This window comes from Balaenoptera physalus (genome assembly GCF_965194825.1).
Source record: "Balaenoptera physalus genome assembly, chromosome: 11".
Classification (NCBI taxonomy): Eukaryota; Metazoa; Chordata; class Mammalia; order Artiodactyla; family Balaenopteridae; genus Balaenoptera; species Balaenoptera physalus.
In genome coordinates, this window is record NC_138896.1 from 67,818,840 (window position 1) to 67,832,767 (window position 13,928).

A 13,928-nucleotide genomic window follows, 5' to 3' on the forward strand; every position below is an offset into this window, starting at 1 on the left:
TCCACATATAAGTGATATCCTGGGATATGTGTCTTTTTGTCTCTAAATTACGAGGATTAGTGAGATCATCTACTGCTCCATCCATGTTGCTGCCAATAGCATGGGTTCATTTTGCTTTCTGGATGAGTGATAGTCGCCAGAATGTAAGTAGCACAACATCTTTACCCATTCATCTCTCGCTGGACATTTCGGTCGTTTGTGTGTCTGGGCTATGGTAAAGAGTAGCACAACGTCCGTTGGGGTGCAAGTGTTTTATTCCAATGATGGTATTCTCTGGTTATACGAACTGGAGTGCGGTGTCCGTATCTCGTGGTAGCTCCAGTTTTTAGTTTAGTAAGGGACTTGCTAACTGATCTCCATACTGGCTACTATCAATTTACACTCCCACCAACAGCATAGTAGGTTTCCCTTTACTGCCTGGCCTCTTGAGCACTGACTCTTTTTAGGCTTTTTGAGGACTGCAGCCAGGGAACACCTCGTCTACGTTTCTTTGCATTCTCTGATCATGACAGATCCTGAGCATGTTTTCATTTGATGTGCTGTTTTTAAAAATACGTGTAAGTACCACTGAGCTCTTGAAACATTTCTGCCTGAGAGTCGGGCCAGATTTGAGTTCATTTCAGATTAACTAGCCAAGGATATTTCTCGAGGGGAGGGGTCGTTTGCAGCCCCGCAGGCCTTGTGAATGTTAAGTGTCCTTGAGCACAGTTTTTCAAGTTGTTGTTAGGGGAAAAGGCCACAAGGCGGCAGCACTTCTTCATGTCCTCTGTGTTAACTTGGGCAAACACAACCTTAGAGGGAGTCTTGGTGTTGGGTTGCAAATTGGAGTCGAACGTGGATGAACACACACCGCAGGGCTTGTGTATCTTTACCTCGTCCCCCTTACACTGCACCGCCAGTCCCCAGGCAAATCCCAAGCCTTGAAAATGTGCTATTCTGAGGGTGCTGTGGTTTGTAGGTGGGGCGATTCTAAGGAAGGAGGCTGGAGGTGGATACCCCACTAGCAGGAGCTGTGGAGATCCGGTGTCCTTTCACAGCTCCTCCCTCGCAGCGGTTCTACCATCATTTGGGTACACTAGGCTTTGCTTACCTGTAAGAGGTCTGTCTTGGATCGGGAGGTTGTGGTACCATGCAGAGCAGAATGGGCAATAGAGGTCCAAGGGGCCGGTGATCTGGTGGCACGTCCTGCTTCCTGTCTCCCTCAGCAACAGCATACTCCAGCCTTGGGACCCAGGCCTGCTGAGGCCCTAGGATTGTGACATCAGCCCACGTCACAGAGGCCTGAGGGTAATAGAGTAGGCATTTCTTGCCTTTTTCTTGTTTTATAATTTAGTATTGATTTCCTATTTCAGCATAGTTTATATACAGTGTTGTGTTTGAGTTCTCCAGCAAGGTGATGAAGTTATGAATGTAGCTGTACCTGTAGTATTTTGGATTCTTTTCCCTGTTAGGTTATTGAAGAATATTGAGTAGCGTTCCTTGTGCTATCAGGTGTGTCATCGTTGATGAATTCTTTTTGACACATTAGTGTGTTTCTCTTCATCCCAACCTCCGACTTCATCCTTCCCCGTTCCCCAATTTCCCCCTCTGGGAACTCTACACTTCTTTTTTCCGTTTGTGAACCTGTGTTTCATGTCTGTACTGCATCCTTTGTATCCCTTCTTAGACTCCACATATAAGTGATATCCTGGGATATGTGTCTTTTTGTCTCTAAATTACCAGAATTAGTGAGATCATCTACTGCTCCATCCATGTTGCTGCCAATAGCATGGGTTCATTTTGCTTTCTGGATGAGTGACAGTCGCCAGAATGTAAGTAGCACAACATCTTTATCCATTCATCTCTCGCTGGACATTTCGGTCGTTTGTGTGTCTGGGCTATGGTAAAGAGTAGCACAACGTCCGTTGGGGTGCAAGTGTTTTATTCCAATGATGGTATTCTCTGGTTATACGAACTGGAGTGCGGTTTCCGTATCTCGTGGTAGCTCCAGTTTTTAGTTTAGTAAGGGACTTGCTAACTGATCTCCATACTGGCTATTATCAATTTACACTCCCACCAACAGCATAGTAGGGTTCCCTTTACTGCCTGCCCTCTTGAGCACTGACTCTTTTTAGGCTTTTTGAGGACTGCAGCCAGGGAACACCTCGTCTACGTTTCTTTGCATTCTCTGATCATGACAGATCCTGAGCATGTTTTCATTTGATATGCTGTTTTTAAAAATACGTGTAAGTACCACTGAGCTCTTGAAACATTTCTGCCTGAGAGTCGGGCCAGATTTGAGTTCATTTCAGATTAACTAGCCAAGGACATTTCTCGAGGGCAGGGGTCGTTTGCAGCTCCGCAGGCCTTGTGAATGTTAAGTGCCCTTGAGCACAGTTTTTCAAGTTGTTGTTACGGGAAAAGGCCACAAGGCGGCAGCACTTCTTCATGTCCTCTGTGTTAACTTGGGCAAACACAACCTTAGAGGGAGTCTTGGTGTTGGGTTGCAAATTGGAGTCTAACGTGGATGAACACACACCGCAGGGCTTGTGTATCTTTACCTCGTCCCACTTACACTGCACCGCCAGTCCCCAGGCAAATCCCAAGCCTTGAAAATGTGCTATTCTGAGGGAGCTGTGGTTTGTAGGTGGGGCGATTCTAATGAAGGAGGCTGGAACTGGATACCCCACTAGCAGGAGCTGTGGAGATCCGGTGTCCTTTCACAGCTCCTCCCTCCCAGCGGTTCTACCATCATTTGGGTACACTAGGCTTTGCTTACCTGTAAGAGGTCTGTCTTGGATCGGGAGGTTGTGGTACCATGCAGAGCAGAATGGGCAATAGAGGTCCAAGGGGCCGGTGATCTGGTGGCACGTCCTCCTTCCTGTCTCCCTCAGCAACAGCATACTCCAGCCTTGGGACCCAGGCCTGCTGAGGCTCCAGGCTTGTGACATCAGCCCACGTCACAGAGGGCTGAGGGTAATAGAGTAGGCATTTCTTGCCTTTTTCTTGTTTTATAATTTAGTAGTGATTTCCTATTTCAGCATAGTTTATATACAGTGTTGTGTTTGAGTTCTCCAGCAAGATGATGAAGTTATGAATGTAGCTGTACCTGTAGTATTTTGGATTCTTTTCCCTGTTACGTTATTGAAGAATATTGAGTAGCGTTCCTTGTGCTATCAGGTGTGTCATCGTTGATGAATTCTTTTTGACACATTAGTGTGTTTCTCTTCATCCCAACCTCCGACTTCATCCTTCCCCGTTCCCCAATTTCCCCCTCTGGGAACTCTACACTTCTTTTTTCCGTTTGTGAACCTGTGTTTCATGTCTGTACTGCATCCTTTGTATCCCTTCTTAGACTCCACATATAAGTGATATCCTGGGATATGTGTCTTTTTGTCTCTAAATTACGAGGATTAGTGAGATCATCTACTGCTCCATCCATGTTGCTGCCAATAGCATGGGTTCATTTTGCTTTCTGGATGAGTGATAGTCGCCAGAATGTAAGTAGCACAACATCTTTACCCATTCATCTCTCGCTGGACATTTCGGTCGTTTGTGTGTCTGGGCTATGGTAAAGAGTAGCACAACGTCCGTTGGGGTGCAAGTGTTTTATTCCAATGATGGTATTCTCTGGTTATACGAACTGGAGTGCGGTGTCCGTATCTCGTGGTAGCTCCAGTTTTTAGTTTAGTAAGGGACTTGCTAACTGATCTCCATACTGGCTACTATCAATTTACACTCCCACCAACAGCATAGTAGGTTTCCCTTTACTGCCTGGCCTCTTGAGCACTGACTCTTTTTAGGCTTTTTGAGGACTGCAGCCAGGGAACACCTCGTCTACGTTTCTTTGCATTCTCTGATCATGACAGATCCTGAGCATGTTTTCATTTGATGTGCTGTTTTTAAAAATACGTGTAAGTACCACTGAGCTCTTGAAACATTTCTGCCTGAGAGTCGGGCCAGATTTGAGTTCATTTCAGATTAACTAGCCAAGGATATTTCTCGAGGGGAGGGGTCGTTTGCAGCCCCGCAGGCCTTGTGAATGTTAAGTGTCCTTGAGCACAGTTTTTCAAGTTGTTGTTAGGGGAAAAGGCCACAAGGCGGCAGCACTTCTTCATGTCCTCTGTGTTAACTTGGGCAAACACAACCTTAGAGGGAGTCTTGGTGTTGGGTTGCAAATTGGAGTCGAACGTGGATGAACACACACCGCAGGGCTTGTGTATCTTTACCTCGTCCCCCTTACACTGCACCGCCAGTCCCCAGGCAAATCCCAAGCCTTGAAAATGTGCTATTCTGAGGGTGCTGTGGTTTGTAGGTGGGGCGATTCTAAGGAAGGAGGCTGGAGGTGGATACCCCACTAGCAGGAGCTGTGGAGATCCGGTGTCCTTTCACAGCTCCTCCCTCGCAGCGGTTCTACCATCATTTGGGTACACTAGGCTTTGCTTACCTGTAAGAGGTCTGTCTTGGATCGGGAGGTTGTGGTACCATGCAGAGCAGAATGGGCAATAGAGGTCCAAGGGGCCGGTGATCTGGTGGCACGTCCTGCTTCCTGTCTCCCTCAGCAACAGCATACTCCAGCCTTGGGACCCAGGCCTGCTGAGGCCCTAGGATTGTGACATCAGCCCACGTCACAGAGGCCTGAGGGTAATAGAGTAGGCATTTCTTGCCTTTTTCTTGTTTTATAATTTAGTATTGATTTCCTATTTCAGCATAGTTTATATACAGTGTTGTGTTTGAGTTCTCCAGCAAGGTGATGAAGTTATGAATGTAGCTGTACCTGTAGTATTTTGGATTCTTTTCCCTGTTAGGTTATTGAAGAATATTGAGTAGCGTTCCTTGTGCTATCAGGTGTGTCATCGTTGATGAATTCTTTTTGACACATTAGTGTGTTTCTCTTCATCCCAACCTCCGACTTCATCCTTCCCCGTTCCCCAATTTCCCCCTCTGGGAACTCTACACTTCTTTTTTCCGTTTGTGAACCTGTGTTTCATGTCTGTACTGCATCCTTTGTATCCCTTCTTAGACTCCACATATAAGTGATATCCTGGGATATGTGTCTTTTTGTCTCTAAATTACCAGAATTAGTGAGATCATCTACTGCTCCATCCATGTTGCTGCCAATAGCATGGGTTCATTTTGCTTTCTGGATGAGTGACAGTCGCCAGAATGTAAGTAGCACAACATCTTTATCCATTCATCTCTCGCTGGACATTTCGGTCGTTTGTGTGTCTGGGCTATGGTAAAGAGTAGCACAACGTCCGTTGGGGTGCAAGTGTTTTATTCCAATGATGGTATTCTCTGGTTATACGAACTGGAGTGCGGTTTCCGTATCTCGTGGTAGCTCCAGTTTTTAGTTTAGTAAGGGACTTGCTAACTGATCTCCATACTGGCTATTATCAATTTACACTCCCACCAACAGCATAGTAGGGTTCCCTTTACTGCCTGCCCTCTTGAGCACTGACTCTTTTTAGGCTTTTTGAGGACTGCAGCCAGGGAACACCTCGTCTACGTTTCTTTGCATTCTCTGATCATGACAGATCCTGAGCATGTTTTCATTTGATATGCTGTTTTTAAAAATACGTGTAAGTACCACTGAGCTCTTGAAACATTTCTGCCTGAGAGTCGGGCCAGATTTGAGTTCATTTCAGATTAACTAGCCAAGGACATTTCTCGAGGGCAGGGGTCGTTTGCAGCTCCGCAGGCCTTGTGAATGTTAAGTGCCCTTGAGCACAGTTTTTCAAGTTGTTGTTACGGGAAAAGGCCACAAGGCGGCAGCACTTCTTCATGTCCTCTGTGTTAACTTGGGCAAACACAACCTTAGAGGGAGTCTTGGTGTTGGGTTGCAAATTGGAGTCTAACGTGGATGAACACACACCGCAGGGCTTGTGTATCTTTACCTCGTCCCACTTACACTGCACCGCCAGTCCCCAGGCAAATCCCAAGCCTTGAAAATGTGCTATTCTGAGGGAGCTGTGGTTTGTAGGTGGGGCGATTCTAATGAAGGAGGCTGGAACTGGATACCCCACTAGCAGGAGCTGTGGAGATCCGGTGTCCTTTCACAGCTCCTCCCTCCCAGCGGTTCTACCATCATTTGGGTACACTAGGCTTTGCTTACCTGTAAGAGGTCTGTCTTGGATCGGGAGGTTGTGGTACCATGCAGAGCAGAATGGGCAATAGAGGTCCAAGGGGCCGGTGATCTGGTGGCACGTCCTCCTTCCTGTCTCCCTCAGCAACAGCATACTCCAGCCTTGGGACCCAGGCCTGCTGAGGCTCCAGGCTTGTGACATCAGCCCACGTCACAGAGGGCTGAGGGTAATAGAGTAGGCATTTCTTGCCTTTTTCTTGTTTTATAATTTAGTAGTGATTTCCTATTTCAGCATAGTTTATATACAGTGTTGTGTTTGAGTTCTCCAGCAAGATGATGAAGTTATGAATGTAGCTGTACCTGTAGTATTTTGGATTCTTTTCCCTGTTACGTTATTGAAGAATATTGAGTAGCGTTCCTTGTGCTATCAGGTGTGTCATCGTTGATGAATTCTTTTTGACACATTAGTGTGTTTCTCTTCATCCCAACCTCCGACTTCATCCTTCCCCGTTCCCCAATTTCCCCCTCTGGGAACTCTACACTTCTTTTTTCCGTTTGTGAACCTGTGTTTCATGTCTGTACTGCATCCTTTGTATCCCTTCTTAGACTCCACATATAAGTGATATCCTGGGATATGTGTCTTTTTGTCTCTAAATTACCAGAATTAGTGAGATCATCTACTGCTCCATCCATGTTGCTGCCAATAGCATGGGTTCATTTTGCTTTCTGGATGAGTGATAGTCGCCAGAATGTAAGTAGCACAACATCTTTATCCATTCATCTCTCGCTGGACATTTCGGTCGTTTGTGTGTCTGGGCTATGGTAAAGAGTAGCACAACGTCCGTTGACGTGCAAGTGTTTTATTCCAATGATGGTATTCTCTGGTTATACGAACTGGAGTGCGGTTTCCGTATCTCGTGGTAGCTCCAGTTTTTAGTTTAGTAAGGGACTTGCTAACTGATCTCCATACTGGCTATTATCAATTTACACTCCCACCAACAGCATAGTAGGGTTCCCTTTACTGCCTGCCCTCTTGAGCACTGACTCTTTTTAGGCTTTTTGAGGACTGCAGCCAGGGAACACCTCGTCTACGTTTCTTTGCATTCTCTGATCATGACAGATCCTGAGCATGTTTTCATTTGATGTGCTGTTTTTAAAAATACGTGTAAGTACCACTGAGCTCTTGAAACATTTCTGCCTGAGAGTCGCGCCAGATTTGAGTTCATTTCAGATTAACTAGCCAAGGACATTTCTCGAGGGCAGGGGTCGTTTGCAGCCCCGCAGGCCTTGTGAATGTTAAGTGCCCTTGAGCACAGTTTTTCAAGTTGTTGTTACGGGAAAAGGCCACAAGGCGGCAGCACTTCTTCATGTCCTCTGTGTTAACTTGGGCAAACACAACCTTAGAGGGAGTCTTGGTGTTGGGTTGCAAATTGGAGTCGAACGTGGATGAACACACACCGCAGGGCTTGTGTATCTTTACCTCGTCCCCCTTACACTGCAACGCCGGTCCCCAGGCAAATCCCAAGCCTTGAAAATGTGCTATTTTGAGGGAGCTGTGGTTTGTAGGTGGGGTGATTCTAAGGAAGGAGGATGGAGCTGGATACCCCACTAGCAGGAGCTGTGGAGATCCGGTGTCCTTTCACAGCTCCTCCCTCCCAGCGGTTCTACCATCATTTGGGTACACTAGGCTTTGCTTACCTGTAAGAGGTCTGTCTTGGATCGGGAGGTTGTGGTACCATGCAGAGCAGAATGGGCAATAGAGGTCCAAGGGGCCGGTGATCTGGTGGCACGTCCTCCTTCCTGTCTCCCTCAGCAACAGCATACTCCAGCCTTGGGACCCAAGCCTGCTGAGGCTCTAGGCTTGTGACATCAGCCCACGTCACAGAGGCCTGAGGGTAATAGAGTAGGCATTTCTTGCCTTTTTCTTGTTTTATAATTTAGTATTGATTTCCCATTTCAGCATAGTTTATATACAGTGTTGTGTTTGAGTTCTCCAGCAAGGTGATGAAGTTATGAATGTAGCTGTACCTGTAGTATTTTGGATTCTTTTCCCTGTTAGGTTATTGAAGAATATTGAGTAGCGTTCCTTGTGCTATCAGGTGTGTCATCGTTGATGAATTCTTTTTGACACATTAGTGTGTTTCTCTTCATCCCAACCTCCGACTTCATCCTTCCCCGTTCCCCAATTTCCCCCTCTGGGAACTCTACACTTCTTTTTTCCGTTTGTGAACCTGTGTTTCATGTCTGTACTGCATCCTTTGTATCCCTTCTTAGACTCCACATATAAGTGATATCCTGGGATATGTGTCTTTTTGTCTCTAAATTACCAGAATTAGTGAGATCATCTACTGCTCCATCCATGTTGCTGCCAATAGCATGGGTTCATTTTGCTTTCTGGATGAGTGATAGTCGCCAGAATGTAAGTAGCACAACATCTTTATCCATTCATCTCTCGCTGGACATTTCGGTCGTTTGTGTGTCTGGGCTATGGTAAAGAGTAGCACAACGTCCGTTGGGGTGCAAGTGTTTTATTCCAATGATGGTATTCTCTGGTTATACGAACTGGAGTGCGGTTTCCGTATCTCGTGGTAGCTCCAGTTTTTAGTTTAGTAAGGGACTTGCTAACTGATCTCCATACTGGCTATTATCAATTTACACTCCCACCAACAGCATAGTAGGGTTCCCTTTACTGCCTGCCCTCTTCAGCACTGACTCTTTTTAGGCTTTTTGAGGACTGCAGCCAGGGAACACCTCGTCTACGTTTCTTTGCATTCTCTGATCATGACAGATTCTGAGCATGTTTTCATTTGATATGCTGTTTTTAAAAATACGTGTAAGTACCACTGAGCTCTTGAAACATTTCTGCCTGAGAGTCGGGCCAGATTTGAGTTCATTTCAGATTAACTAGCCAAGGACATTTCTCGAGGGCAGGGGTCGTTTGCAGCTCCGCAGGCCTTGTGAATGTTAAGTGCCCTTGAGCACAGTTTTTCAAGTTGTTGTTACGGGAAAAGGCCACAAGGCGGCAGCACTTCTTCATGTCCTCTGTGTTAACTTGGGCAAACACAACCTTAGAGGGAGTCTTGGTGTTGGGTTGCAAATTGGAGTCTAACGTGGATGAACACACACCGCAGGGCTTGTGTATCTTTACCTCGTCCCACTTACACTGCACCGCCAGTCCCCAGGCAAATCCCAAGCCTTGAAAATGTGCTATTCTGAGGGAGCTGTGGTTTGTAGGTGGGGCGATTCTAATGAAGGAGGCTGGAACTGGATACCCCACTAGCAGGAGCTGTGGAGATCCGGTGTCCTTTCACAGCTCCTCCCTCCCAGCGGTTCTACCATCATTTGGGTACACTAGGCTTTGCTTACCTGTAAGAGGTCTGTCTTGGATCGGGAGGTTGTGGTACCATGCAGAGCAGAATGGGCAATAGAGGTCCAAGGGGCCGGTGATCTGGTGGCACGTCCTCCTTCCTGTCTCCCTCAGCAACAGCATACTCCAGCCTTGGGACCCAGGCCTGCTGAGGCTCCAGGCTTGTGACATCAGCCCACGTCACAGAGGGCTGAGGGTAATAGAGTAGGCATTTCTTGCCTTTTTCTTGTTTTATAATTTAGTATTGATTTCCTATTTCAGCATAGTTTATATACAGTGTTGTGTTTGAGTTCTCCAGCAAGATGATGAAGTTATGAATGTAGCTGTACCTGTAGTATTTTGGATTCTTTTCCCTGTTATGTTATTGAAGAATATTGAGTAGCGTTCCTTGTGCTATCAGGTGTGTCATCGTTGATGAATTCTTTTTGACACATTAGTGTGTTTCTCTTCATCCCAACCTCCGACTTCATCCTTCCCCGTTCCCCAATTTCCCCCTCTGGGAACTCTACACTTCTTTTTTCCGTTTGTGAACCTGTGTTTCATGTCTGTACTGCATCCTTTGTATCCCTTCTTAGACTCCACATATAAGTGATATCCTGGGATATGTGTCTTTTTGTCTCTAAATTACCAGAATTAGTGAGATCATCTACTGCTCCATCCATGTTGCTGCCAATAGCATGGGTTCATTTTGCTTTCTGGATGAGTGATAGTCGCCAGAATGTAAGTAGCACAACATCTTTATCCATTCATCTCTCGCTGGACATTTCGGTCGTTTGTGTGTCTGGGCTATGGTAAAGAGTAGCACAACGTCCGTTGACGTGCAAGTGTTTTATTCCAATGATGGTATTCTCTGGTTATACGAACTGGAGTGCGGTTTCCATTTCTCGTGGTAGCTCCAGTTTTTAGTTTAGTAAGGGACTTGCTAACTGATCTCCATACTGGCTATTATCAATTTACACTCCCACCATCAGCATAGTAGGGTTCCCTTTACTGCCTGCCCTCTTGAGCACTGACTCTTTTTAGGCTTTTTGAGGACTGCAGCCAGGGAACACCTCGTCTACGTTTCTTTGCATTCTCTGATCATGACAGATCCTGAGCATGTTTTCATTTGATGTGCTGTTTTTAAAAATACGTGTAAGTACCACTGAGCTCTTGAAACATTTCTGCCTGAGAGTCGCGCCAGATTTGAGTTCATTTCAGATTAACTAGCCAAGGACATTTCTCGAGGGCAGGGGTCGTTTGCAGCCCCGCAGGCCTTGTGAATGTTAAGTGCCCTTGAGCACAGTTTTTCAAGTTGTTGTTACGGGAAAAGGCCACAAGGCGGCAGCACTTCTTCATGTCCTCTGTGTTAACTTGGGCAAACACAACCTTAGAGGGAGTCTTGGTGTTGGGTTGCAAATTGGAGTCGAACGTGGATGAACACACACCGCAGGGCTTGTGTATCTTTACCTCGTCCCCCTTACACTGCAACGCCGGTCCCCAGGCAAATCCCAAGCCTTGAAAATGTGCTATTTTGAGGGAGCTGTGGTTTGTAGGTGGGGTGATTCTAAGGAAGGAGGATGGAGCTGGATACCCCACTAGCAGGAGCTGTGGAGATCCGGTGTCCTTTCACAGCTCCTCCCTCCCAGCGGTTCTACCATCATTTGGGTACACTAGGCTTTGCTTACCTGTAAGAGGTCTGTCTTGGATCGGGAGGTTGTGGTACCATGCAGAGCAGAATGGGCAATAGAGGTCCAAGGGGCCGGTGATCTGGTGGCACGTCCTCCTTCCTGTCTCCCTCAGCAACAGCATACTCCAGCCTTGGGACCCAAGCCTGCTGAGGCTCTAGGCTTGTGACATCAGCCCACGTCACAGAGGCCTGAGGGTAATAGAGTAGGCATTTCTTGCCTTTTTCTTGTTTTATAATTTAGTATTGATTTCCTATTTCAGCATAGTTTATATACAGTGTTGTGTTTGAGTTCTCCAGCAAGGTGATGAAGTTATGAATGTAGCTGTACCTGTAGTATTTTGGATTCTTTTCCCTGTTAGGTTATTGAAGAATATTGAGTAGCGTTCCTTGTGCTATCAGGTGTGTCATCGTTGATGAATTCTTTTTGACACATTAGTGTGTTTCTCTTCATCCCAACCTCCGACTTCATCCTTCCCCGTTCCCCAATTTCCCCCTCTGGGAACTCTACACTTCTTTTTTCCGTTTGTGAACCTGTGTTTCATGTCTGTACTGCATCCTTTGTATCCCTTCTTAGACTCCACATATAAGTGATATCCTGGGATATGTGTCTTTTTGTCTCTAAATTACCAGAATTAGTGAGATCATCTACTGCTCCATCCATGTTGCTGCCAATAGCATGGGTTCATTTTGCTTTCTGGATGAGTGATAGTCGCCAGAATGTAAGTAGCACAACATCTTTATCCATTCATCTCTCGCTGGACATTTCGGTCGTTTGTGTGTCTGGGCTATGGTAAAGAGTAGCACAACGTCCGTTGGGGTGCAAGTGTTTTATTCCAATGATGGTATTCTCTGGTTATCCGAACTGGAGTGCGGTTTCCGTATCTCGTGGTAGCTCCAGTTTTTAGTTTAGTAAGGGACTTGCTAACTGATCTCCATACTGGCTATTATCAATTTACACTCCCACCAACAGCATAGTAGGGTTCCCTTTACTGCCTGCCCTCTTGAGCACTGACTCTTTTTAGGCTTTTTGAGGACTGCAGCCAGGGAACACCTCGTCTACGTTTCTTTGCATTCTCTGATCATGACAGATTCTGAGCATGTTTTCATTTGATATGCTGTTTTTAAAAATACGTGTAAGTACCACTGAGCTCTTGAAACATTTCTGCCTGAGAGTCGGGCCAGATTTGAGTTCATTTCAGATTAACTAGCCAAGGACATTTCTCGAGGGCAGGGGTCGTTTGCAGCTCCGCAGGCCTTGTGAATGTTAAGTGCCCTTGAGCACAGTTTTTCAAGTTGTTGTTACGGGAAAAGGCCACAAGGCGGCAGCACTTCTTCATGTCCTCTGTGTTAACTTGGGCAAACACAACCTTAGAGGGAGTCTTGGTGTTGGGTTGCAAATTGGAGTCTAACGTGGATGAACACACACCGCAGGGCTTGTGTATCTTTACCTCGTCCCACTTACACTGCACCGCCAGTCCCCAGGCAAATCCCAAGCCTTGAAAATGTGCTATTCTGAGGGAGCTGTGGTTTGTAGGTGGGGCGATTCTAATGAAGGAGGCTGGAACTGGATACCCCACTAGCAGGAGCTGTGGAGATCCGGTGTCCTTTCACAGCTCCTCCCTCCCAGCGGTTCTACCATCATTTGGGTACACTAGGCTTTGCTTACCTGTAAGAGGTCTGTCTTGGATCGGGAGGTTGTGGTACCATGCAGAGCAGAATGGGCAATAGAGGTCCAAGGGTCCGGTGATCTGGTGGCACGTCCTCCTTCCTGTCTCCCTCAGCAACAGCATACTCCAGCCTTGGGACCCAGGCCTGCTGAGGCTCCAGGCTTGTGACATCAGCCCACGTCACAGAGGGCTGAGGGTAATAGAGTAGGCATTTCTTGCCTTTTTCTTGTTTTATAATTTAGTATTGATTTCCTATTTCAGCATAGTTTATATACAGTGTTGTGTTTGAGTTCTCCAGCAAGATGATGAAGTTATGAATGTAGCTGTACCTGTAGTATTTTGGATTCTTTTCCCTGTTACGTTATTGAAGAATATTGAGTAGCGTTCCTTGTGCTATCAGGTGTGTCATCGTTGATGAATTCTTTTTGACACATTAGTGTGTTTCTCTTCATCCCAACCTCCGACTTCATCCTTCCCCGTTCCCCAATTTCCCCCTCTGGGAACTCTACACTTCTTTTTTCCGTTTGTGAACCTGTGTTTCATGTCTGTACTGCATCCTTTGTATCCCTTCTTAGACTCCACATATAAGTGATATCCTGGGATATGTGTCTTTTTGTCTCTAAATTACCAGAATTAGTGAGATCATCTACTGCTCCATCCATGTTGCTGCCAATAGCATGGGTTCATTTTGCTTTCTGGATGAGTGATAGTCGCCAGAATGTAAGTAGCACAACATCTTTATCCATTCATCTCTCGCTGGACATTTCGGTCGTTTGTGTGTCTGGGCTATGGTAAAGAGTAGCACAACGTCCGTTGACGTGCAAGTGTTTTATTCCAATGATGGTATTCTCTGGTTATACGAACTGGAGTGCGGTTTCCATTTCTCGTGGTAGCTCCAGTTTTTAGTTTAGTAAGGGACTTGCTAACTGATCTCCATACTGGCTATTATCAATTTACACTCCCACCATCAGCATAGTAGGGTTCCCTTTACTGCCTGCCCTCTTGAGCACTGACTCTTTTTAGGCTTTTTGAGGACTGCAGCCAGGGAACACCTCGTCTACGTTTCTTTGCATTCTCTGATCATGACAGATCCTGAGCATGTTTTCATTTGATGTGCTGTTTTTAAAAATACGTGTAAGTACCACTGAGCTCTTGAAACAT